The sequence below is a fragment of the Vidua chalybeata genome, chromosome 1 (genome assembly GCF_026979565.1).
Source record: "Vidua chalybeata isolate OUT-0048 chromosome 1, bVidCha1 merged haplotype, whole genome shotgun sequence".
Lineage (NCBI taxonomy): Eukaryota > Metazoa > Chordata > Aves > Passeriformes > Viduidae > Vidua > Vidua chalybeata.
Window position 1 is genome coordinate 111,598,212 of NC_071530.1, and position 26,126 is coordinate 111,624,337.

The 26,126-nt window shown below is 40.6% G+C and overlaps 1 pseudogene; it reads left to right on the forward strand.

The window, feature by feature from the left end:
- Positions 1-25,394, forward strand: part of LOC128787713 (chloride channel protein B-like) — a 93,770-nt pseudogene extending 68,376 nt beyond the window's left edge.
- Positions 25,395-26,126: the final 732 nt, after the last annotated feature.

Genomic DNA, 26,126 nt, shown 5'->3' on the forward strand with positions numbered 1-26,126 from the left:
TTTGGACAAGTTCTGCTGGTGTAGCTCTTCTAGAAGTCTTTTTGTTAGGAGTCAAACTGGGAGTCTTTTGAACCTCTAATATGCTGCACAGAAGAAAAGAGAAATGCATTCTTGCCTTTTCCAGATAACAGTGGAGAAGCTGCCCAGTTTGTCGCGCCCAACCATGCTGCTGAATCGCTACACTACAGATCCCTGGTATCAGCAACTCTTCATCAATCTGGTAAGGCTGAAGCCAACTCTAAAAACAAACATTTCCTCCATGAACAATATGTTTGTTATATTTTCTCATTTGTTTATGATGGCTGTGTCAGCCGCACTGATTTACATAAACACTGCCAATCCTGGGACATTACATTCTCAACAAAAGTAGCTGAGTACAAACAGCATTCCGAAGTTTTAATTCATATTGTATAAACATAACAGATGTTGATAAAATGAGCCAAAAAGAAAATACAACAAAGGAGACCATTTCAAGGGGGTTTTTGATTAAAATACATTCCAGATTGACAAAATGATACAATGTTAATGGAATAGATCATTTAAATGTCATTATTTGGCTCTTATAGTCCTATAAAGCAAATTTAAAGCAACACTTTTGAGATTTAAACTCCATTACCATACCGTGCCTATACATCAACTTATAAATAAAACTATATTTCTTTTCCCTTTCCTTTTGTTTTTAATGCCTCCTATGACATTGCCACATTTATTTCCTAAATACTGTACTAAAATACTCGGTCCAAAAGCAATAATAAGTTTGGTATACAGAGTAAGGCCTAAAATAAATATATTATAAACAAAATAAATGCAGTTTCTGCCTCAGTGAATTTCCAGTCATTGGAGCTGAGAGGGGTGACACTGAGAAATCCAGGTTAGAGGACTAATTCAGTTGGGTTTTCTTTAAAAAGATATAAAATCTGCTCCTGTTAATTAATATGTAAAGATGATGAGACTTCATTTTAGATCCATCTGGTCTAAATCCCTTGCTTTGAGAATAGCTAGAAGGAGAGAAAATTTACAAAACCCACAATGCTCCTAATATGCACTATCTAGTTTAGTTTGAGAATTTTCCTTTAATAGATGGGGAAACTGAGGTGGAGAGAAGACACACAGCTTTCCAGAGTTCAAGAAGAGGTCATATATGGAAGTAGAAGCCAGCTCAAACTGAGGCCCAGTCCAGTGCTTGCGCCTGTGGGCCACACAACTTTTTTATTATGGGAAACCTATGGAATGCAATTACATTTCATATTGATGTGATCCCTTTCAACAACTTGTTATCATCACTCATAAAAGCTCTGTTTCTGATATCCACGTAAATATCCATAGTGAATTTCCTGGGTGCAATGATTTCCTGCGGCAGTGATTTCCACGGCAAAATTACATGTGGTAAAGAAAGAGGAAACCTCTTTACTTTTGATTTGTTTTTTTCCTTATGTCTTTGAATGCCTGGTCTGGTCTGTAAATGAGAGAAGGAGAAGATATGTGCCCTTCTATGCTGTGCATTTATGTTGTTTTATCATGTCCTTGTTTCACTCTTCCTCTGTCTGGGGAATCACAGCATTGGGAAGCACAATACACCTTCTTTGGCAGAGCTGGCCAGGTCACAGGATTAATACTGTAGAATTATGGGAAAAATAAAGTCTTAGTGAACAACTACATACTCCATAAAGACCAGCTTGATTGACAATAAAATGATCTTTAACTCTGCTCCCAACAAGAAACCATTAAAGCGCTCATAGTTTTCAGTCACCAGAGTTTAGTACTGGTAGGCCCACTTCTCACACCTATGTGATTCTTTCTCTTCCTTGCAGCCTATGTTTCTACGTGAGTTGATTTTTATAAGGGTGTACTACAAAATATTATAGAATGTCATAAATGGTTGTGTAATGAGATAGCAGCAATAAAAAAATTTAAAACTTAATAAACAATGGGGTCACTGACTATTTTCAAACAAATCTTAGACCAGAAAAATCTTAGACTTAGAAAGTGGACCTCAGCTTTGCTTTTCCAGTCTGTGAAATTTGAGTGCATTCCAGTCATCAAAATTTATTTAGATTGAACCTTATGGTTTACCAAAAAATAAAGTGGTTCTTTTACTATGACATTTCCTGATGCTTTAGGTATAATTGAGGATGTGGAGCAGGGAGAGAATCCATGTTCTTACTGGATGCTGTAGAACCTGCAGAACCAAGTGTTTGGAGTGATCAGCAGGAAGGACTTGATGCCTTTCCTGCTGGAGGAGAGGCTCAGGCTCCTCCTGGCACCACAAAGCCCTGATGCCCTGATGTGAGCAGCCCCTGGATTCAGGGCTATGCATGCCTTCTTAGGCTTTGTCACTTGTTTTGGAGCCCATGTTCTTCTTCAGGAATACATAATCAGAGCTTTTCCACTTGATTCCTTCCAGAGAAGACATGCTTAAAAGGTGTAGTATCTTGACATGAGAGATTGTAGCCCCAGAGCTGTGTCCCTTCAGCTACTTGGTGACTGCAAAATTCACTAATTTAAATGCTTGTGAGATAACATAAACATATATATTTATGGAAGACATATAAAATGTGAAAGATGGATGTCAAGAATGCTTTTGTCAGGCTGTGTCTATGTCTCTTGAAAAATACCATAACCATCAGCAGCCACTATGTTGGCAAAGCCTTTCAGTGAAGACTAAATCCTCAAGCTCTGAATACCTGCCTATTAAAAAGGAAAATGTTTTAGATTTCCTCCAATGATTTTGATGTTTAATTTTGTTCTGTTAAATTCTAGAGGGATGCCCATATTTTTGGACATTAAAACCTGTCAGAGTCTCCCCCAGATTGGGGTGACTCCGGGTGGTGGTAAAGTCTCTCCTCCAACCCGTGCCTTCAAAGAAAGACTCAGTAGTCTTCAGTCATCTGGTCTCAAGGCAGTTTATTGCATGTTATCTCAAGGCACACAGACTTCCTGACATTCTCCCTGACTCCTTCTCCCTCTGCGTCTCTCTCCGTCTCCCTCCGTCTTCGTCTCTCTTGCCCAAGGGGCTGGTGCCATCTTTTATATCACACATTACGTATTAAATGTTTATAGTTTTTCCCCAATGCCTATTAACTATACTGAGCAGTGGCTTTCTACTCTAAACCAATCTGTGAGTGCCAACATCACCAAGAACATGGGGAATAGGAAGGAGAAAGAAGGAGGACAGGGCACACCCAAATCCCTCCATCTTAGAACCTCTGACCCCCATGTACAAACATGTATGAAGGAATTCACTACTATTAATGTTATAATGAATACCAAGGAAAACTAGTAATAATTTATTGGTTATAAAAACTTGCCAAAATTCCTGAAAGTGAATTTCTGGTATTTGAATCATGCAGCTCTGACTCTCCTATAAGTCAAAGATTTGTTGGATGTTCTCTAGTTTTCCCTTTAGGAATTTTTCTTTAATATTAATAATGTTGTTTCTGTAGCACCACAGAGAAAGCACAGCACTTTAAAGCTGAAGAGTCCAGTCAATGCATACAACTGGCAGCCCAGAAATGCTAAAAGTTGCATGAGACAGGCTCTTTAAATTGTCATTTGAAATATGTCATATGCAGGATAAGAAATGCTCTGGAAATCATCCATCTAAGAGATATGGATGTTTATTTAGATCCCATTACAGTTCGTTATCTTTTGCTCATTACTACACTAGGAGGGTCATTGTCACTACTGAACCATGCCTCACCTACCTGGAAATTGCTAAATTCTTCTTGAAGGAATTAGGGTTTGTGTGATAGCAGAATTATCTAGAAACCCTTGGAGATTTCCTCTTAAGGCAGTGAGAATCTCTTCTCTTGATAAGCAAATCTACTCTTGGGAACATGGTATGACCCTTGGGGATGGTGCTGTGCAGGGCTGGGGATTGGACTTGATGATCCTTGTGGGTACCTTCCAGCTGAGCTTGTTCTGTATGACTCTGGGATTCTGAAATCTGAGTAACCTTGCCATGAATTTGCACTTTTGGTTCAAAGCCCATTGCTGATTTCCTTTTCCTTGATTTATTGAGTACACAGAGTATCACCTTTCTAAGACTTGAGTAATGTAATTTTTTTTGCTTACCATGTCTGTAGCTAAATGACTCAGTACAAATTGTAGCTGGGGTGTAGTTTGCAGAGTATGAGAACTTGAGATAGCCAGGATAACAGTAACTTGTTACACAACTTTGAACTGGTCACATCAATGCTTGGCATATCATTTACTCTGCCCTTAAATTTGGAACAGTGATGTGAATCCACCACAGGTACTGTGAAGAGTATATGTGAGAAAGGTGTTACAGGAATATAAACTATTTATAAGTATATTTTAGGCTACCCAGTTGTAAAAATCATAGCGAGGTTGCTTTATTTTTTTTTTCTTTTCTGTTTTAGTACAAGTGTAATTTCTAAGCAAAAATTCACACAATTTACATGGAAGTTCTCATAACTCTGATGGGAACTGGGGCATGGCATGCTGCATTTTTCCATACATTAAGTATCTAGTTTCATTGCTAGATGAGGGTTTCTTCGGTTGGTTGGTTTGTTTTGGGTTTAGTTTTGGTTTTTGTTATGTATATGTGTTTGTGAAGACACACAGGACAGAATTCCTCCCAGGACTGAAAGGAGTCACTCCTTTATATTCTGGACTCCAGTGAAAAACTCATCTCAAATTATAATAGCCTAATACAGGATAATACACTAATACAGGAAAGTGAAAACTGATGAAATTGGTAGGAATTTTTTCATTAATAAGTCATTCTCATGATCTTTATATAGAACAGGTCTCTAAGGAATCACAGTAACATGTAGTCATATCATTTGACTCTTGGGCACAAGATGCTTGTGCCCAAGTACAAGATTCTTTTTGTCTGCTTTAGTGTATTGTAAATGTTCTGCAATTTCTTCATATATTTTGAACTAAAACCTAGATACTGCAAATATGCTGTTTTATATAAGATACAGTTTATCAATTTTCACAATTTTTTAACCCAAACTTCAATGACAAAGGGCTTCACAATAAAATTCAAGTATTTGGCATTATTTTTGGCTTTTACTACATATCTATATCTTTCATCTTGCTCTCCATTATGATGATGTTTTACTAACAATTCTTTCCCTCTTAAACTGAAATGTATCTTAAAGCACAGGCAGACTGAACTTTAGATCTAGGATTGAAGTACAGTTGTGCAAAATTCCCAATTCAATTAGGAAAATTCCCTGCACATTAGAAACACTACATCATCTTTGCATTACATAATCCCTATGAGTGAACATAAACTGTTGTGAGAAGCTTTTTCTAGCATGCAGCTTTAATGTATGGTTTTACAGGTATCCTGCAATGTCCATCATGTAACATTGGTTGTGTTTTTCTGTCATGTGATACTCACATACTTTAGAGTTAATTGCCCAGTGTTTTTAAACAGCCTGGTTTATCACACTGGAGAACCTTTCAACATTGTTTCACAACTGATTCCTTCTTACATTTTTTAAATGGGATTTTGTCCTTTAATCACATTTATTTGCTGACTATGAACAAAAAAAAAAAAAAACCTAAAGGACAGAAGACAGATTAAGAAATTATTTGTATCTACTTTATATAAGAATGATGACTTTAAGGATTCAGGGACCAGCATTGCTAAAGGTACTAGTAATATGATATTGTCAGAGAGCCTTGAGCCAAAAATCTAAATGCTAATGGAAATGTAGGTGTGCTCTGCAGGGTAGCACCTGAAAAATCACTGATGAGGAAGTGCTGCAAAATGTTACTGTTGTCTCTGCTGCCCCTTTTCACATAGCTTCAGCTACCAGAGCTGTCAGTGTACCATGGTGATCATGAAATCACTTAATGAAATGAAGTGTAACCAGCTCTGTACTAAAATAGTGCTTAATTAAGTGTGACCATCAAATGATGGGAACCATAGTAGTATACAAGGGAATGCTTGTTCATTCCTGAAAGGCCTATTAAAGTAAGAGGAAATATGTGATCAGCACAGTTGTCTGAATGTCTAACACGGTATGGCATGGGAATGCCAGCATTAGAGTTCAAACACACGAGGAGTTACAAACCAGAATTATTTACACTATGTGATTGTAATCAATGCCTAGACACTTCTGAGGAGCCAAAGCAATGAAATGGTTCAGTAACTTGCAGTATCTCATTAAACTGGTAAATTTTGCTCGACTGAGATCATAGATCATAGACTCAGCATTCTGCCACTGAGGTTACTCCTTACTCCCTGACAGCAGAGAAACAGGGAAGTATTACCAGCTTCTGCATATTTTATTTTGAAGGGTTACAGAAAGGAATTTATATTTTTGTGCAGTTTATATTTGCAAAAACCTCTTTAGATATGAAGTCCCGCAGCTTTTGCTGTGGTGTTGCTATAATTGCCCCTCTTATCTATGCTGGAGTTGAGATGTGGGATATGAAGTAGCCTGATGAGGACTGGAAAGTGAGTCTGTGGCAGAGCTAAAAGAACTTCAGACTTCTAACATCTTAACCTCACAGTATTAATCTCTTTCTTGCAAAGTGAACCCAAAAGCTAGCCCTAAGAGAAGGCATGGCAAGCTGTGTGACTTCCATGTCCTCTCACATTTTGTCAGTTTTGCCACACAGAAGTGTTTCTAGTGGGATGGGGCTGTCCCTGGTATACAGAGCAAAGCCACCCATGCAACAGGGAGGACTGTAAGGACTGCCCCTGTGGAGTAGGCACTGTAGTCCTGTGTAACTTCTCTCTCTCCCACTGTGAATGCATCCTGGAAGTCTCCTAAGACATGCTGGGCCAGCACAGCAAAGGCTGGGACCAAAGGTTGGGAGTCACTGCATTGCACATGCAGAAGGTATGGCTTTCTGTGAAAGCAAGAGATTTAAAAAAAGAAATAAACAAGACTTGATATCTCTGGTATGTGTGTATATGTATAGATGTGAACATGTGCATGTGCATATACACAGGTAAAAAACTGAATCCTTTTTTAACTATCATTTGTAATTTAGGAGACAGGCAAAGCGCTGATGAGGATATATATTTCCTTTGAGAAAAAAAAAAAAGGAGGAGTAAACAATTTATGTGTATCTGGAGCTTGATTATCCTACAATTATACAAGCTACTACCTATAGAAACCTTTTTAATCCTTCAGGAGTTAGCAGTAGGATAGAGATTACTGCTGGTGCAAGTTAAGGTCTGAGAGCAAGGCACAGACGTATAACAGACAGAATCAAGGGCCCAAGAGAGCAATGTCTTGCAGGATATACACATAAGAAGTATTACTTTTCTCATATGACAACCACAGCATAGAATATAAACATTGTTCACAAAAATGACATGACATTTTTTAATCAGCCTGGGCAGATTGTGTCTCTGACAAGGATCTTTCTTGCATCTTGTCTTTAAGGTGATGAACATCTGAAAACACCAGCTAGCTCTTTGAACCTAGAAAGCTGAGTCTCACAGAATCATAGAATTTACATTAGAAGGATCCTCTGGGGGTCATCTAGTCCATTCCCCCTGCTCCAAAGAGGTCCAGCTAGATCAGATAGCTCAGGCTATTCAAGCCCTTTACACCCTCAAAGATGGAAAACCCATATCCCCTACTCCAGTATTTGACCATCTTCAACATAATTTTTTTTTCTTATACTTAATTAGAGTTTCCCATGCTACATCTTAAGTCCATTGCCTATCATTGGATACATGCAGGAGAATCTGACTCGGTCTTATCTGTAGCTTAAGGACAGGTAGTTTCTGCAATCAAGTCTTCTCTGAGCCTCCTCTTCTCCAAGTTGAATTGAATTATCTCTCTAAGCATCTTCTCAGGTGCCTGTGCTCCAGCCCCCTGACCAGTCTAGTGGCCTGCTGCTGGATTTCCTCCAGTACGTCAATGTTTTTGCTGTACTGTGGAGACTTCTCTTCATCCCCAAACTGACTTGTGCAGGTATCATGCTAATCTTCTCTATCATTCAAGTTTTAGCATATATTCTGCCAACAAAGCATGATTTCATTAAAAGATAAGCCAGAACATTCATTTTTTTAACAGAAGAAACTTGGGGACAATGAAAATGTTGCTACCTTCCCCTCTAGTAAGTAATGTGTTCTGATGTTCTGGTCTTTTTCTCAACCCACAATTTTCAGTGGCTTTCTGCACTGATAGGAAGTCTTCACAATCCCCTCTCAGCATCCTGAGAGAAATATTTACATCAACTTCGGTCCTTGGTTGTGATGTCTTCTCTGTTTCTCAGAGCTCTCCTTTCTGCTTCTGCTGAAGGCTCCTACTCCTTGTGTGTTTCACCACTCTGTCAAGATTTGTTCTTCACTTGAGAAATTTTTTCCCCATGAAATTGCTCAACTGCTCTTGGAAAAGCACAATTTCCTCCTCCTTCCCGAAGATGCCCCCTGAGTACAGCCACATTGTTGTCTGCTGTCTCCTGAATGGAACATAATGTCTATTAGCACAGAGTAGCTTCAAATGAAGAAATTAAGAATTATGCACTCAACATGTTAACAGAAGCATCCACAACATTGTTATTCATTAGGGTCTGGCTATGATTTTGGAAATTATGCAGGGTAGTTTTATAACAGTTTAAACCCGTAAGGTGCTGTGTGTGAGGCTTTGGGATTTGGACATATTTTTCCAGAACTTTTTGCATTTGTCAGCAAGAACATACAACTCTTTTGACAGTAGGACCTGGGTGGGCAGATGGCTGCTGGATGCTGTAATAGGAGGTTGGCAGGACACAGAATGATAAACTTACTTGTCAACAGCCTTTCTGGCTTTCTTAGGACAGACTGAGCTTTGTACCTCTGCAACTTGTTTCCCATGTAGTCCCTGGAAATTTTTTTGGTATGGGTTAATTGATTTTGTATTTGCTTGCTGCTCTTATTATGTCTGCCCAACATGGAACCCTTCTCAGCACAGAAGCTCATTTTGGGTCTATTATTCCCTGCTTTTTTATTTTGCTTCTCTCAGCCAGAAAGAATTCTTCTTAAATTGTTTGCATGTTGGTGGCAACAGAGATAGAAGACCAAAGAAAATAAAGAAAAGATCCACAGTAAATGTTGAAAATGGGATCCATCCAGTGTGTGGCATGGAAAATAAGGCTGCAAGCACCACTAGGGAGATCTCCAGTTCAGTGACCGCAGCATTACAAGTTAGAAGAGTTTACAAAGCACCTCAAGAGGAAGCAGACCTCTGGCTCCATCTGCATTTGGTAAGGCCCTTTCTCTGAAAAGCAACCTACGGGCTAGGGGCAGGCCAGATCAAGGCAGTCTGCAGTGCCCTTTTGGCCCCTGTGTCTGCATTTCCTTCCTATGAGTCCAAATTATTGTGCAGGATTGGTGGTCACTAAAGTTTCCCATGGCATGAATTTGGGATATTGCTAAGATAGGTGCATGGACCAGCCTACTAAAACTATTCCTGTGTACTGCAGGCCAGGTGTCTTTAATGTCCCATTGGTTCATAGCTCATTTGTGGTTCTCTCGTCAGTATTCTGAACATTTGCGCTTTCTCTCTCATAGAGCACCTTTTTATTTTCTATTAGTCGTGTATTAGTTGCAATGCAGTTGTGTTAACAGCATTTTTCCACAATGAATTTCACTATTTTCTCTCCATATTCCTGCTCCCTTCCCCTTCCCCTTCCCCTTCCCTTCCCCTTCCCCTTCCCTTCCCCTTCCCTTCCCTTCCCTTCCCTTCCCTTCCCTTCCCTCCCTTCCCTTCCCTTCCCTTCCCTTCCCTTCCCTTCCCTTCCCTTCCCTTCCCTTCCCTTCCCTTCCCTTCCCTTCCCTTCCCTTCCCTTCCCTTCCCTTCCCTTCCCTTCCCTTCCCTTCCCTTCCCTTCCCTTCCCTTCCCTTCCCCCTCCCCCTTCCTGTAAGGCATTATTTCTTCACTCTTGCTACTGACTGCTTTGCATAAAAATACCTTTATCTGCAGAAATTTAGGAAATTCTGCTTTCTTTACTTCACAGCCAAGATATTGGCATCAAAAATTAATCACTTTTTACCTCCCCTTGTTTTCCCTTGTTCCAAGGTAGTTTTTCCAGACTGATGCAAAGCTTTGAGTGCTCCTGTTTTTCTTTTTAAAACAGAGGGCTCTGAATTGCCATTGCCTGGTACTGCAGGCATGGTCAGAGGGGTTGCATTTCTTGCTCATTCACTGGGCTCAGAATACATCTCATTAATGCTACTCAAGGCAAACTCACAGTTTGCTGAGGGTGAGACGTATCCCAGTGAATGTCACCTTTTTTATTACAGTTTTGTAAACTTGAGTGAAGCTGAATAGAGCCGCATAAAAGGTCTCTGCAGAAATAAACACAGCAGATCAGGGGCTAAGTGCAGTTTTCCCACGTGATTTATATATTTTAAGATTAGGCCTGGCATTTTGCAAAATGCTGTTTGATGTTGTTAATTAGATTTGCCGGAACAGGCCAAAACAGACACAACTAATAGGTTGAGATTATAGCTATAAGATTGTGACCTCTCACAGTGAAATCTCTCAATGTATGTTCTTGTTTAGGTCTGTCCTTCTGTGTTTTTTTTTTTTTTTTTTTTGGAGGAGGCAGATAAAGACTGCCCCGTATCATTGAGATAGTGAGGAATACTTTGGGGAGTATCATCCCTATCTCAAAACTGCTGTTGTTAGTGGCAGGTTTCTTTACTGAATACCTGTCTTCATTCTACTTCTCTTTTTGACAGGAGCACTACCAGGTGACTTTTCAACTTTTTATGAATAAAGCCCAGTAGGAAGGCTTTTTACAGCATCAGTGCATCAGTAAGTACAAAATAATTTAATCAAGTCTCATAGTCCATGCAGTTACTGGCAAACCTGATTCATTTTATGAATAATTTTACTTGGACCTTAGTGAAAAAATGTTCTTATTAACAGTATGAGCAACAAATTTCCAGACAAAAACATGGAGGAGGGAGAGTATGTATAGACACAGTCTGGGAGGGGGATGTGACTTCATTGCACTTCACACGATAAGAGGGTTCACTTCAGGAGCTGGTAATGGGATGGAGACTTGAAAGGCCAGGCTACAGGAAATGGGGATGGTGAGTCAGGAAATGGCAGCCTTCCCTCCGAGTCATCCTTGAACCACTGCCCTGGTGTGCTCAGAGTGGGAATTGGATTAGTATAGATGCTGTTCTTTCAGGAGAGATTTCAAACTTGGGTCATGACCATTTGATGTTGTCAAGTATTACGTGCATTTTCTCCTTAAGAGCATGGATTTCAGCTCCCCCATCTGCTCTGATCTGTAGCATGGGTGGCTGCCTGTGCTCTGTAGCTGTTCCTCTCTGCAGTGGCAGATATTCCATACCTCCTGCCTGGCTTGGCTCTCTGTCCTGGTGCTGTGAGCCCAGGTGAGTTATGCACTCACCTTGCTTCTTGTCAAAGTCACTGTATATGGCTGGTGCCTCAGAGGTGTCTTGCACAGCTGCTAAATAGCTGCATTTTCCTGAGAAATACACATTACTCTGTAACACTCAACTGGCTTACCAGAAGCAGAAGAGCTATCTGTTAGGGGGCCAGTAGCAGTATACGGTGGTTACAGGGGCACTTATTAGAAAGGTATGTGGGGTGAATTCCTTTGTCATTATCTGTAAGTATCTAAAGAGGGAGACCAAGAAGATGGAGCCACGCTGTTCTTGGTGGTGCCAGGCAATAGGACAAGAGCCAGTGGACAGAAACTGAGGTACAGGAAGTTCCACCTGAATGTGAGGAAGAACTTCTTTACTGTGTGGTGACCAAGCACTGGAACAGATTTCCCAGAGATGCTGTGGAGTCTGCCTCACTGGAGATATTCCAGAACCATCTGGATGTAATTCTGTACCATGTGTTCTAGGAAGACCCTGCGTGAGCAGGCAGTTTGGATCTGATCTGGTCTCTTCCGAGTTGATCCATTCTTTGATTCTGTGATTCTGTGTCTAGGCGGGCAGGCAGCGGCAAGGCTGAGGCCGCCGGTCAGATCACAGCTGGGAACAGGCACCTCAGCTGGAACGCGCCGTGCTCGCACCTCTTAACTCGCCGCTGTTAATTGACAGAACGGGGTTACTCTTTGTACCGTATTACGGCCCAGAGGAGCCTGAAGGCAGCCGGGGCTGGCGGGAGACCCCCGAGCGAAACGCGCCGACGGGGCGGAAAGGCGCCACCTGCTCCCGCCCCCCGCTCCCGGCAGACGCCCGCCCGCCGCCTCCCGGCGCCTGGGCCGCGGCCCCCGCCGGGCCCGGAGCTGCCGCCGGCCGCCCGCGGCGGCGCCGGGCGGGCCCCTCCGGCGGAGGCGGAGGCGGCAGCGGCAGCGCCGGCAGCGGCCGCAAGATGCCGCCCTGCCCAACGCCTTGGCGGCCGCGGCTGCCGCCCCGGGCCCTGCGCGGCCGCCCGCGGAGCGCCCTCCCCGCCGCCGGGGCCGGGCCCGGCCGCCGCCGTGCCGCCTTCCCGGGGCGCAGTGCGCTGCGCCGCGCCGCCTCCCGCCGTTTTCCGCAGGAGGCACCTTGCCAGCTCCACTCACAGAACTTCGGAATTGTTCGGGTTGGAAGGGGTCTTCTAGAGGGCATCCAGTCGAAACCCCCCTGCCAAGGCAGCGTCCCCTACAGCAGGTGACACAGGAAGGCGTCCAGGTGGGTTTTGAATGCCTTCAGAGAAGGAGATTCAGTGACCTCCCTGGTCAGTCTGTTCCAGTGCTCTGCTGCCCTAAATGTAAAGAAGTTCACAAAACCACAGAATATGCTAGGTTGGAAGGGACCCATAAGGACCATCGAGTTCAATCCCTGTCCCCGCACAGCACCATCCCCAAGAGTTACACCACGTGCCTAAAAGTGTTGTCCAGTTGCTCCTTGAACTCTGTCAGGCTGGTACTGCGACCGTTTCCCTGAGGAGGCTATTCCAATGCCCAAACACCCTGTTGCAGTTTATGGTCATTGTTCCTCATTCTGTCACTGCGCACCACCAAAAAGAATCTGGCCCCATCTTCTTTGCATCTGCCTTTGAGATGCTTATATGCATTAATGAGATCCCCTCTCAGTCTTCTCTGGACTGAACAGACCAGGTCCCACAGCTCTCCTCATAAGAGAGATGCGCCAGACCCCTCACGGTCTTGGTGAAATGGTTCTACTGGGCTACAGGCAGGTTGGGGGTGGCTGCTAGTGAGGCTGGGTGAGGCCACTAAATTCAAGCACATAGGACTCTGGCACTGGCCAGGATTCAGCAAACTTCTTCAGGGAGAGCAGAGCCACCAGCACTGGGGTTATCTCATAGAGACAGAGGGATAGGTGCCAGCACTGAAACCCAATGCACTCTGTTCATTACAGGTGATCATCTCAAATGATTTTTCTTCAAGACAATCCAAAAACCAAACAGCAAGTAACTTGGATGTTGAATTTCAGTAGTAATTGACTGTGCTGCCCTTTTGAACCTTGTGTGTTTTGGTTTTCCCTCATTGAGCATTCTCCTTAAAAGAACTAGTACATTGACTGCATGGTTTTCGGGAGCAAAACTGTCTGAAGAACACAGCCCTGTGCTTTAACAGCCGCTAACTGTGTGCATTCATTGGGGAAAAAGTCGAGAGCAGTTAGACCACACTTCCAGACTGGCTCTCAAGGAGGCCAAGGCATGGAGATTTTGGGATTATTCATATTTCAAAGCTAGTTTGAAATACAAAATTGTTTCGAGGCTAAAGGAATGTAAACAATTGTCACATGTAGTTGTTGGGGTTTTTTTATGAGAGAGGTTTGTATTACTTAAAAATTACTTACAATTGCTAATTTAGCATCTACATGGAATGCAGTATTGTCTGGACTGCTGTATTTGCAATCAGAGCAGATAGCAAGCACAAGCACTTCCTGCACAGCTTCTTGGCTGCGACCTAGACTGACCCCATGAACAGCAAGTCAGGGTGAGCAGTGTTGGACTTGGATGCTTTCTTCCATTATTGCTGGTGTGTTAAACCTAGCAAAAGTGCTTGGCTACTCTGCTGAGCTTGCCACGTAGTTCCAGCTACACTGTAAACATCTGTCTGCCAACTGACTGAAGCCACTGTGTTCATTTTGTGTGGGCTACTGAACAGCTGTCAGATGGGAATGACTTGGGTTATGCCATGTCTTAACCAATGTTCTAGATTCAAGAGGTTCTAAATGCCTTTATCCTTGCCTGACTTAGATGTTTTTTGACTAGATCCTTCTGAGCTATATGTTTTCAGTCCCTTAGTAGGCCTCTAAATAATCCCCAAGAATATGCTGGATGTAATTCTCCTACAGAGCTCAAGTAGATTAGACAGGAGCATTGAGTTCATTGGATCACTATGGATTCACTCAGCTCTTCTATGCATCTCCTCACCCGTAGAGTCCCATCTCTTAGAGACTTTGTGATACCAGTTTTGACAGGATGCATTATGTGTTCAAGGTAATGTCTGAAACCCATAAAACTACAAAAAGGGAATTTTCAAGATGGCAGTACAAGCAACTATAGTGACAAATGAGCTGAGATCTCTGAGAATGTTACTCTATCATCATGGACATGTGTGTTGCTTTCAAGGTGACAGTAGGGTGTGACTGAGAATACCTGTGCAATGAAATGTACTATAGACTTGGAAGTGTTTGGTTTGGAAAAAGAGTGCTTTTCGTAAATGTAAGTATGCATTTAGCACTCACTAGGCCTTCTGAAGTTAAATGAGAATTTCAAAACACTTGATCCTGCAAATCAGACTGTCCATGTATATGAAGGAGCCTAGGAATGTTCATTCTGAAGTTAGAGAAACAGCTTCATTGAAGAGATCCTGATACAGATGGTTAGGCTTCAGGACATGAAATTTGGGATTTATTTGGCTGAATACCCTAGAAGGCATTGTTAACTTCTGTGACTCATCCAGACTGTCTGAACTTCTCAGATTGGAAAAAAGGAAGCAATGAGCAGGTTAAAGTATGACAGAGCTTTCTGTCTTGCCTTGAACAGATGGAGTTTAGAAAGACCTTTTTCATATTCTGCTGATCCAAGTTGAGTTCAGTGACTGGACAAAAACAGTAGAGAAGATGCTCGTTGTGGGATGCCATTCTTGCCAAACCTTTTCAGCCTTCAAGGAAGGCTTATTTTGGCAGAATGTTAAGCGATGCTTCTTGGACTGCTTTTTATTTGGGGAGGCTTATGGGAAAGATGCTCCTCCCCAGGCACTGAACTATAAATACTTCAGTTTTATACAACCAAAATTCCTGTGAGTAGACACGGAATAAGTGACAAAAAACCCTGAGCTTTTACCAAACCTATGGAATTCATTTCAACTTTGCCAGGTGTTTGGCTGTAAGACTGTGAGGTCCCATATTTAACAGCTCATATACCTTGCCAATAATATGTGAAGTGTTTCATTATCTTATACACTGTAGTTGGCACACAGCAGTTTGCAGACAAAGAGTGATGGTTTATGATATTTGTGGATTCCATACGCAGTTGTAGGCATGAAATGATGTGTGGTGTATGATAAGACAAATATATAAGAATGAAAGAGTTCACATAGCAAATATAAGATACTTTCAAGTCTCTGATAATTAAAATGATAAAGTGCTAAGTAACATCAGTACTTAGATTTTTTGTCTCCTTTTATAATTGCTCAGAATATAAAACAAATAAGAGGCATGCCTTCAGCTCACCCAAGCTGTTCAAGGAGTACTTGGGGCAGTTGAAGAGCTAATTAATTCTGAGACTGCAAAATAGCCAGAGCTTTTTAGGATATTCATCCTAAAGGCCAAATTTTTCACAAATTAAAGCTTAATTTAGATAGACAAGCTTATGGGACCAACTGCATACAACTGCATAGTCACCTCAGTTCCCAGTATCCAGTGAAGTATTTTGATCAGTATTGAAATAATTACTGCAAGATTCTGGTTGTACTTTTATGGATTTTTTTTCCCTGTGGTGTTTTCACAGTGTTTGCTGAGTTTTAATCTTTCCAGAAAAAAAAAATAAAATCAAACAGCTTGAAACTTTAACTACTTCTAAGTAAATCTTTGATTGAGCAAATCTTTAATGTGTTGATTTGCAGCATAGGAGTGTATTTAAGTGTGCCCTTCTTTATGTATAATAAATATTGTGCTGAGGTAGGGTCCAGGGATGACAAGCAACTGCTTGTTTACACCAGCAACTCCCCAGGCATGGGAATCTTGTGTGTTGTAAGAGTGGCAACTTTTTCTGTGGCAGTGCTTGCAGCAGCCTGTGTGGTCTGCCCTGCTGGCCTTAGCAGCCCGTCTGAACTGGCAGGGGCCAGCAGCCCGGGAGACCTTGGTCCCTGGGTGAGCCCTCCACCAGCCCACCATGGAGTCACAGGGCTGCTCCCCAGCTGCAGTGAGCAGGGCAGCTCAGGGAGATCTGCTCTGTCTCACCAGCTGTAATGCAGAAAAGAACAATTCTGGGTATCCAGAAAAGCGAGGAGGAAGTTTGACTATGAAAAGCAGAACAGGGAGCTTCTTGCTTTCATGTCTTCTTCAAGGACTTTGGCAGAACTTTGGTGTGTTTTGTGGTGGTTCTGCTGCTGCTTAGGACCTATGACAGATGAACTTTTTTTTTAGAGAGCTAATGAACCTTTCCATGTGAACAAGAAAACATGTCATTTGTCTGATGTTGAATTTCAATACTTTATTATCCCCCCCTTGAGGTGTCTCAGAAGTATGGAAGATTATTTAAATGAGACTTTTATTGTCATTTTTAGTGAATTTTCTGTGCTGTAAACACTGAAGGAAAAACTCAGAGGCAGTCCTTGTGGAACTGGAGTCTGTTATTAGTCATCTGACCAAGAAATGAGAACAAGATAAGAGTAACATTATTTATATGGATCTAAATTAGTTGATTATCAGCAACTATATGAAATTTAACAAAGACAAGTGACAGATTGTGCACCTGGGAGAAGGCAACCCTGGATGCACACCCAGACTGGAGAATGAGATGCTGGAGAGCAGCACTGCAGAAAGGGACCGGGGCTCCTGGTTGGTGGATAGTTGAACGTGAGCCAGCAGTGCCCTGGCAGCCAGGAGAGCCAGCCCTGTCCTGGGGGGGCACCAGGCACAGCATGGCCAGCCAGGCAAGGGAGGGGTTTGTCCTGCTCTGCTCTGCACTGGGGCGGCCTCACCTCAAGTGCTGGGGGTGTTTTAGGTGCCACAGTGTAAAAACGATGTAAAGCTATTGGAGACATCAAAGGAGGTCTGTGAAGATAGTGAAGGGTCTAGAGGGGAAGCCATACAGGAGCAGCTGAGGTCACTTGGTTTGCTCAGCCTGGAGGAGAGGAGGGGAGACCTCACTGCAGTCTGAAACTTCCTCGTGAGAGGAAGCAGAGGGGCAGGTGCCAATCTCTTGACTCTCATGACCAGTGACAGGACTTGAGGACATGGCCGGAAGCTGAGTCAGGGGCAGGTATGTTGGCTGTTAGGAAAAGGTTCTTCACCCAGAGGGTGGTTAGGCACTGGAACAGGCTCCTCAGGGAAGTGGTCTCAGCACCAAGCCTGACAGAGTTCAAGAAGTGTTTGGACAATGCTCTCAGGCACATGATCTGATTCTTGGGCTTGTTCTGTTCAAGGGCAGGAGTTGGACTTCCATGATCCTTGTGCTTCTTTTCTAACTCAGGACATTCTATGATAGCACCTGCTTAGATGCAGGTGGTCACTAAAATTGCATATTAGAAGTTGTCTGAATTCAGTGGTTTCTTACTATTGAAGAAATAGGCAGTTCTAAGAGATGCATGTTTCTCTTTGTGTTTAAAAGAAGCAAAACCCAAGAAACTTCCAAAAAGCATAGATGTTTTGAGGAAAATGATGGAAATAAAGCTTTCCACTGAATCTGTCTTATTATGCTGACACTTTTGTGGCTAGTCTCAGCTCTAGTGACTGTACAGATATAGTTCCTTCATATTCCTGATGGGACAGTTGTGAAGCCCTTTTTCTGGGACTGATGATGTAAGAGAAGACCACAGGATTCTGATTCCTGTATCAACTTTCTGCGAAAGTCGAGGAAACTACCTTATTTGGAGAAAGTAACACACACAAATCCAGATTCAGCAATGTTTTCTGGCTGATATGGCAAAACACAGTTTTTATTCTCTCAGCTTCCACAGGGGAGTTCACTATTTTTGATTTTATCTCACTTGTCTGGACTCTCCTTACAGTGGATGGACAGAAACTTTCCACAGACATAAAAAAATGATCCCCAGTTTGACTGTGGAAATCTGTGTTTAAAACAGGCATTGATTTAGAGAGGACTTAAGAGTGCCTTAACTATTAGTCTATCATGTAGTTTTCTGCATGTTGGGCAGGAAATAATTCAGTATCGTCTAGCTTTTAGTAGTAATATATCATGATTAAGATGTTTATGTAGGATAAGGATAGCAGAAAAATTCTGAGAAGGCTTGCTGAGCCTTACATTTCTGAGTGAACTAATCCCAAAAGTGAATCAGTTACTGATACTCTCTGAACAAGGTGGGAAAACCAAATCAAATCTGTTTGGGCCATATGCTCTAAATAGCCTTTGAAAATATGAGCATGAGGTAAATTACGGTTATTGTTAGTGAAATGGTGTTTTAATTTTGAAGTACATCTTAAGTGAGAGAAATGTTAGATGATTACTTTCTAACAATAATCACCTGTATGAAATTTCATTTAAATACTTGTGAATAATTAAAAAAAAATTAAATCACTGACATTTTATCAAATCTTTGCCTGAGACCTGAAGATCTGATGGAATATGCAGTTTTCATGAAGTGAAATAGAAAGGCCAGAATACCATCTGCCTAAAACATAAACTTGTTCAATGCAGAGATGGAAACTACAGTTTAAGATTCCAAGAATTTGTGATGTAATTTCAATATTTGTTCATCTTTTCTCAAAGACATCCGTGCATGTAGAAGTAATAAAGCATGTCCTTGTTTCAGTGCACATCATTTTAGGTCTTGGAGTGCAGAGTGTGAAAATAAGTTTTTCTTATGTTGCATTTTAATCAGGATAAAATGACAGTTTTAGGGTTGCAGACTGCATGTGACAAGATAAGCAGTGCTGCTTCAGCACAAGTTGCATGTATTGTCAGAAAGAGGATGTACTTAGAAAGCAAATGACAGCCCTGAAGTTGTGGTGGAATTGTTAAGCACTGATGTACTCTACTTATCTTTTATATCATTCTTACAAAACCTTGGCACACATACTTTATGCTCAAGAATTTAATTTCCTTAGTTTTATATTTTTGCAGTTGTTAAAATCTACCATATATCCAAGAAATAGTATAGTCAATTAAAGAATTTTGCAGAAATTATTAGAAAAGCAAACATTTGTATCAATATTTTATTTACACTAATGTCCTCTCAATATATTGTCACAGCTCTCCACTATTGTTGTTGGGAATTGTATATGCAGAAGTTAAGCAGAATTAAGCTTTCATGAGCAGATAATTAACAGATAAATGTATTATCTCTATGCTCTGTAAATGAGATGTTGTTCTTCAAGAGTGGTTTCAGAAGCCCTGGTTATGTTTTTTTTTTTTTTTAGCAAAATTTCATGTTCTTATGTGTTTTTTTTTTTTTTTTTAAACTGAGTTTATAGTTTTTGAAAACACCGGCATGCTTTATCATCACTGGTAATTTTTATTTAAACTGATTCTACACATTGCCTTGAAATATTCTTATATGTCTGTGTAGCTTGGAAATATGATCCATTTCTTGAAGCGTAGCTAATAATGCTCTGGACTCTTGCTATTGTAATGGTGTTAATTCTTCCCAGTCTCTGTTTTGCTGGTCTGGCTTACGCAAAGAGTTTAAAAAGGCCAGGAACCTAAGACCACCGGCATTGCAGGGAAATAACATCTGAAAAGTTCCCAATCCTACAGTCTGCCCTCCTGCTGCTGAAGAGAAATAACAGACTTGATTTGGGTTTATTTGTGGATGCCTATTTTGTAAAAAACAACAAATCAAAGAAATAAATCAGTGCAGATCTTACAGGATATTTTATCTGCTTTGTTTTGTTGGTTGCTGTAGCATGACTGGTAGAGGAGACACACTTGCTACTGGGAACATGTGTAATGTTATTTTGTTTATTGTGGTACATTTCTGTCATTTTGTTTATACACTCAACACTTTCTCCCACCTTATGTTACTTTTTTCTTCCCAAATCTGCAGATTTGATAGTCATCAGTTCTTCTTAGTTTGTTTTGTGTTTTTTTTTTTTTCTCCACACTTTGGGTCAATCTTGCAGTTCCTATTCAGTTCTTACTTTGGAGAAAAGCCTTCAGGATTTCAGCAGGTGGTCTCCTGGAATCACCTCTTGGGTTTTGCCATATTGAGTTCATAATGTCTTTTAGAGAACTGAAGCTGAAATCACTTTGCTTCTTTGTCCAGGTACAATGTGAAATTGTACATCAAAATCTTTATCACCAATCAGAATGTCCAGAACCACTCTTTGAGTCTGCTCTGTTACTGAGTCTCATTGAACTATGTGCATGATGAGAAGAGCAATAAAGGGAGACTGCAAAGTCCATGCCCTCCTTTGAGGGGCCAAAGAAGGAGGCATAGCAGGGTAATTTGGGACAGAGTCAAACAAGTTTCTTTTGTGTTGCTTCAGCAGGTGAAACGTGCCTTCTTTATTCAAATTATGTGATGTGGAGATGTTCTTTGCACATGTACCCATAATGCATGTGCTGTAGGGTTGGGGGAAATGAAATCCTGTGTTTGCTTTTATTTCCAGAATCTATTCTGTTGAGTCACCAGGTTCATTACTAGTTTCCTTGAATGCAGAAGCATTTCCGTTTTGCAGGTGTTTTGCTAAAATTATGTTTCATTGTAAAAAACAGGTCTTATCCTGTTTGTATTTTTTAAATCCTACATTCACTGGTGTAATTGCATAAGCAATTAATAATAGCCAAACAGTTAACAGTAAAACAAGATGTTTTTCATTTGGATTTAAGTCGTTGAAGAGTCCTTTGCTGAGCCATACAAAATGCTTCAATTGTGTGATTATTCTAATCATTGCTAATGAAGTTGACACACCCATGATGCTGTTTTTGGCTTTGATACCTAAAGGACTTAGTGAAGCAGCTGGAGGGTTTGGTTGTGTTCCACATCTCACAGTGTCGTGGGACACTGGAACAGTAGTTGCTTCAGGGAAACAAGAGAAAATCAACACTGGAATCATCAGTGTTCATCTTCACTCCCACTTTGATTCTGCTCTGGTTTCTTTTAGCTTCTCACTTCTTTTCCTCAATGCAGCAGTAGGAGACCATCATAATTCAGTCTGTGCAGAAAAAAATGAAATACTAAAAATGGCTTGATCTCAATTTTTAAAAATGTATCTGAGGAAAAATAGGTGATAGTTTAGGGCTTTTCGGTAAAGTGATTTTACAAAATCTAAGTACTGGACATTAAAGCTCATCGGGTTTAACCTGGGAATAAACTGAAAAATAAGTTATGCAAGGGTAAGTAGTTAGTGGAAAATTGCTAAGGTGTACAGACTATCTATAAGGATGCCTTTAAAACAAGATATCTAAAAGATAAGAACTGCAAATCAACCAGAAGTTACAGTCTGTGTGATCAGGAGGGTGGTCCAAATGGAGATGGGGATTTCTGTTGAATTTCTAGGTTGTACCAGAGGAAAAAAAAGTAAGGAAAAAGGGAAGTTTTTTCTTTTTAAGTGACTAATACCTTCTGGCTTTTCTATCAAATAGGCCAAATATGGGTTGCAACTTGACAAGAATAATAAACACTTAAACTCCATGGGTTTTTTTGCCATATTTAATTCTTAACTAATGAGTAGGCTCTCTTCAGGAAAAACATGATAATGATATCTAATTGTTAAAATGTGTTAGTTAACACTGTTGAAAGACTTCGCTTGGATTGTAGTGTAGGAGAGGAAAGCTCCTTCCCTGTCTTTTCTTTAAATTGTCTAGGTCCTGACCTCAGGCCTTACTGTTAAGAAACCAAAGAGTTCACCCGTTCTTTCCTCCCGCTGTCAGTTCAGGAAGCACGAATAAGGGATCTTCCAGATTATGCCAACGATGTTAGTATGGGATTTTGCTTCCCTTCCAGCTGAGAAGGACCTAGCATCATCCTAGGGTCTTTTTGAGAGGTAATGTGCTTTTTTTCTAGCAAAATTAGCTTTCAAACAGACCTAAAAAGAATAAAGGAAATAAAAAGACATAATTGAATATGTGGAAGTCATTACAAATAAGGAACATAAAAAGGAGAATTAACTTTCACAAGATACATGCCAAAACATAGAAGGTACACCAAAAATATTTTGAAGAAAATTATGAAAGATAGAAAAGTAAATAAATTCACTTTTCTCTCTCAAACACAGTGGAAGTTGAAACTCTACTTCTAAATCTATAGAACATAATAACAGTGTGGTAGCAGTGTACTGATATTCACTATGGAGGAGCTTACAGCTATTGTAACATTTTTCAGGAGGGGAGGAAAGAAAATATATTCAAATTGAGGCAGAATAGTTTTAGGCTAAGTATAGCATAATTTTAAGAAAAGCACTGCTTACTGAGTAGTTTAAATGATACAAATATGAAATTGCCAGATTGTTAACTGGAATTTGCATCCTAGCTGTTTGAGGGTGGAGAGTGGCTGTTGTGCTGCCAGTCTAGAATCTGGCTTTGTGGTAGGAAGACTTTTAGAAGCTAAGTAATAAAGATTAGGTGAGAAGGTGCAGGCCTATGCATTATGAAAAATTTACATTGTGGTTTTGTAGCACTGCCTTGCTGTTCTACCATTTTTTTGGAAGGAGTTAATGTAGACTGGTTGGATGCTGTGCACTGCTCCAAGAAACATGATCCAAAGTCATCACCATTCCTCTTATAAAATTATTATGTTGTTCAGTAAGTGGGAAAGTTGCCTTCTCTGAATGATGTGAGAAGTAAAAATGTAACTTTGCAGAGTAAAGGGTTTTTCTGCTAAAGTCTTACTAGTTTAGTCTGCATACATGGGTCTATTGCTGTATTTATGAGAGGATGAAGGACAGGGTAGACTTGTTCAAGAAAAAGGTCCTTTACAGGTCAGCAGAAAAAAGCTCATAACACTTAAAGACTAAACTATAAAGTGGCAGATGAAATTCTATGTTAACAAATGCAAAATAATCCACTCAGGGTGGAAATCCAGCTGTGACTATATGTTATGCAGTGCTAGACTCCACATAAGCTGTTGCTGTTGAGGGAAGTCACCTTGAAATTGCTGCAGGCAAGTCTGTGCAATCCGTAGCTCACAGCCAGTCAAAAAGCTAAGTAAATTTTAGGAATGGATAGAAAGGGGACAGACAAGTAAACATAGAACATCCCTGACTTTGCTTAAATGAAGGGTAGATTTCTTGTTCTTTGAAACAAGGCAAGTAAATAGATGTGTACTAAGGGTTACTTTACAGTTATGTATTCACTGTTTTCACAGTAAGCCAATAAAATTTAAAAACAGCAGACCCAAAGAATGACAGAAGTGTCAAAACGTCTAAATGAAACTTTTCTCCCTCAAAAATGAAGTTCTTTGAGGTCACATTGCAAGTTGCTTCTCCAAGCCCTTGCAGCTGTGGGATTCACAGCCTCCTACTTAAAAAGAATTGTTATTGATGTGTCATACCATAACTACCAAGAAACATCAAGCTTTCGGGAAATTAGTCTAGTGAGCAGCCCATAATCCTTACAGAGCCATTTCAGTATCTCTCAGCACCTAAAATTGTCTGTGATCCACCAAACAGGCAAACATCCCTGTATTTTTTGACACGTGATGGCGTGATGTTTAAAAATTATTTATGTTACAGGTTACAAGCTAACTCTAAAAATTTATTTGTGGCAAATGACACTTCCTGTACAAATCATTAGTTTAAAGACAGTGAATTTCAATGTTAATTTATATTAAGGATGAAAGATAAAGATGCAAGCTGAAAAACGGCAGTAAGATTTTCTTGTGAGGGAACAGAGATGTATAGTCATGTAAATGTCATGCATATTTGCCAGAATTTTATCAACAGTTACCTTAGCTTTCTTTTCTCATTCCCATGCTTTTGGGGATTTGAAGAAGGTTCATGTCTCCCCCTACTTCCTGTGCAATATATAGTTAAGAACATGGATATTTTCCTGTCCTGGGGCAGTCCTTTGAGTTAACATAGGAGAGACACTGTCAATTACTGTTTCAGCATCTCCTTCTACAGATTCACAAATGTATCCTGGATGATATTTGATGGTTTCAAACTTGAAGGATTTGAGTTAGCCAGAAGGATTAGATTACTATAACCACTTCATCAATGTTATCATAGAGTCCATCGGCTCTGGCAGAAATGATAAGGACAATTGGCCTTCCCTATGCTTCAGATTTGACTGTTACACAAATTTAGGAGTATCCATCAATTAAACTAAATATATATATATATATATATATATATATATATGCAAATAGAAATAATGAAATCTCTATCTCTTGTTTGTTAACCCTGGACTACAAAGAATTTGGGAACACATTATGATGTCTGTTGCCTTAGCAGAAGTTGCAGTAACTCTATTTACTTAGCAGTACTTTTTTGGATGGCCATATTGACTGCTCAGTTTGACTGACATCAAACTCAGGCAGAAAGTTTCCAAGCTGAGCAAGCTCTGCCAAAACAAAAAGAATTCTGTTATTGTTGAACTCTAGATGTCTAACATGCAACTGTCAAACAGCAGTGCTGTGTTTTGGGAAATACTGATCAAGTGGGACCCAGAAACAGGCAACAAAAAGACTTCTCTGGCTCCAAATGGCAAATTCCCTTACTCTGAAAGGGCAAAATGAAAGGAGGTAAGGGATGTTTACAGAGAGTGCTTGTTATTCCTTCTTCCTTACACATTTCTAAATATGCAGTTTCCTATTTGAAAGGATTTCTTAGCTAGGTAGGACTTATATTTCTAGCAAGTGTTTAAAATAGAGGAAAAAAAGAGAGGAATAAGATCAGTGAGGCTAGTGAGAATGAGAGGGATTCTAGAACATACCAACCAACTTTAATTATATTTTGCAATTTACTGCAAATACCATTATGGGTTTTTCATATGTTGGGGGGAATTCTCCAAACTTTTGCTCAACTAACTTCCATGGGAATTCATGTGAATAATGACATTGTCATTCATGATATGGAAATAATTATTGTTGTACTGGATAGCTTGTCAGACTGTCTAGTACTGCCACAGATTTTTGCATGTGCTAAGCTAGGCCAAACCTTGAGAAATTAAGCTACATCAAGGTGCTTTGCTTTTCCTTCATCCTAAAGACTGTATACTTCTAGAAAGTACAAAATTCATGCCTAGACCTGGGAATGACCAAATCACTCACCTTTCTTCTTTTTTCCCCCCTTTTCTTTTCTGATTAACACCCTAGGTATGTTGTTCATTAGTTCTTGGCATCTGCTTTTGTCACTTCTTGGGATAAAAATCCATGAAGAAAAATACCTCCCTACTTGATAATTTTTCCAGTAAGTGCTGATTTTCTCCCTTTGCTCATTTCTGTTTATTTAAGAAATCACCAAGGTTTTGTAAAGGATAACTGATAATTGGGAGTCTGGGGATGTATAACATGACATGAGGATGTTGTCCACTCTGAGATACAAACAGTGTAGACTTTGCTGCTGGCACTGTGCTAGCTGGGAGGGCCATGCTTCTCCTAGTGGGAGCATGAGCAAGGCAAATAGAAGAGGACAGGTGCTGAGTACAGCAGTTCTGGTATCAGCAAGGTTTGCAGTGCATCTGTTCTCGCAGTCTTGCCTTCAAGGGCTTAAAATTCACATGTAGTTAGTGAAGAAACAGACATGTCTCAAATCAAATAAAGCCAGAGTGTAATTAAATAATAAAACATTGCAAACAGTGCATTTTTAGGGAATTACAGCATGCCTTGGGTGGAGTTATAAGGCATGAGGCCAAAGGTTGCATGGCTTTAATCATCCAAAAGGCACAGAAAGCCCCTGATGCTGACAGTACTAGAGAAAGGAAGAGTGAGATGGTGTGGGCAGTCTTTCTGCATACTGTTTAGAAGCCAAGCTTTGATTTTATGCTATTTGGGTATGGAACTACCTTTATCTCTTGCATGCCTTTTCTGACCTCAACCAGTTAACCTGCTAAGACTGCAGAATGATGCTGGCACATCTAACCAACTAGCTCAGCACCCGAGTACCTCTAACAAGTGGAGCAGAA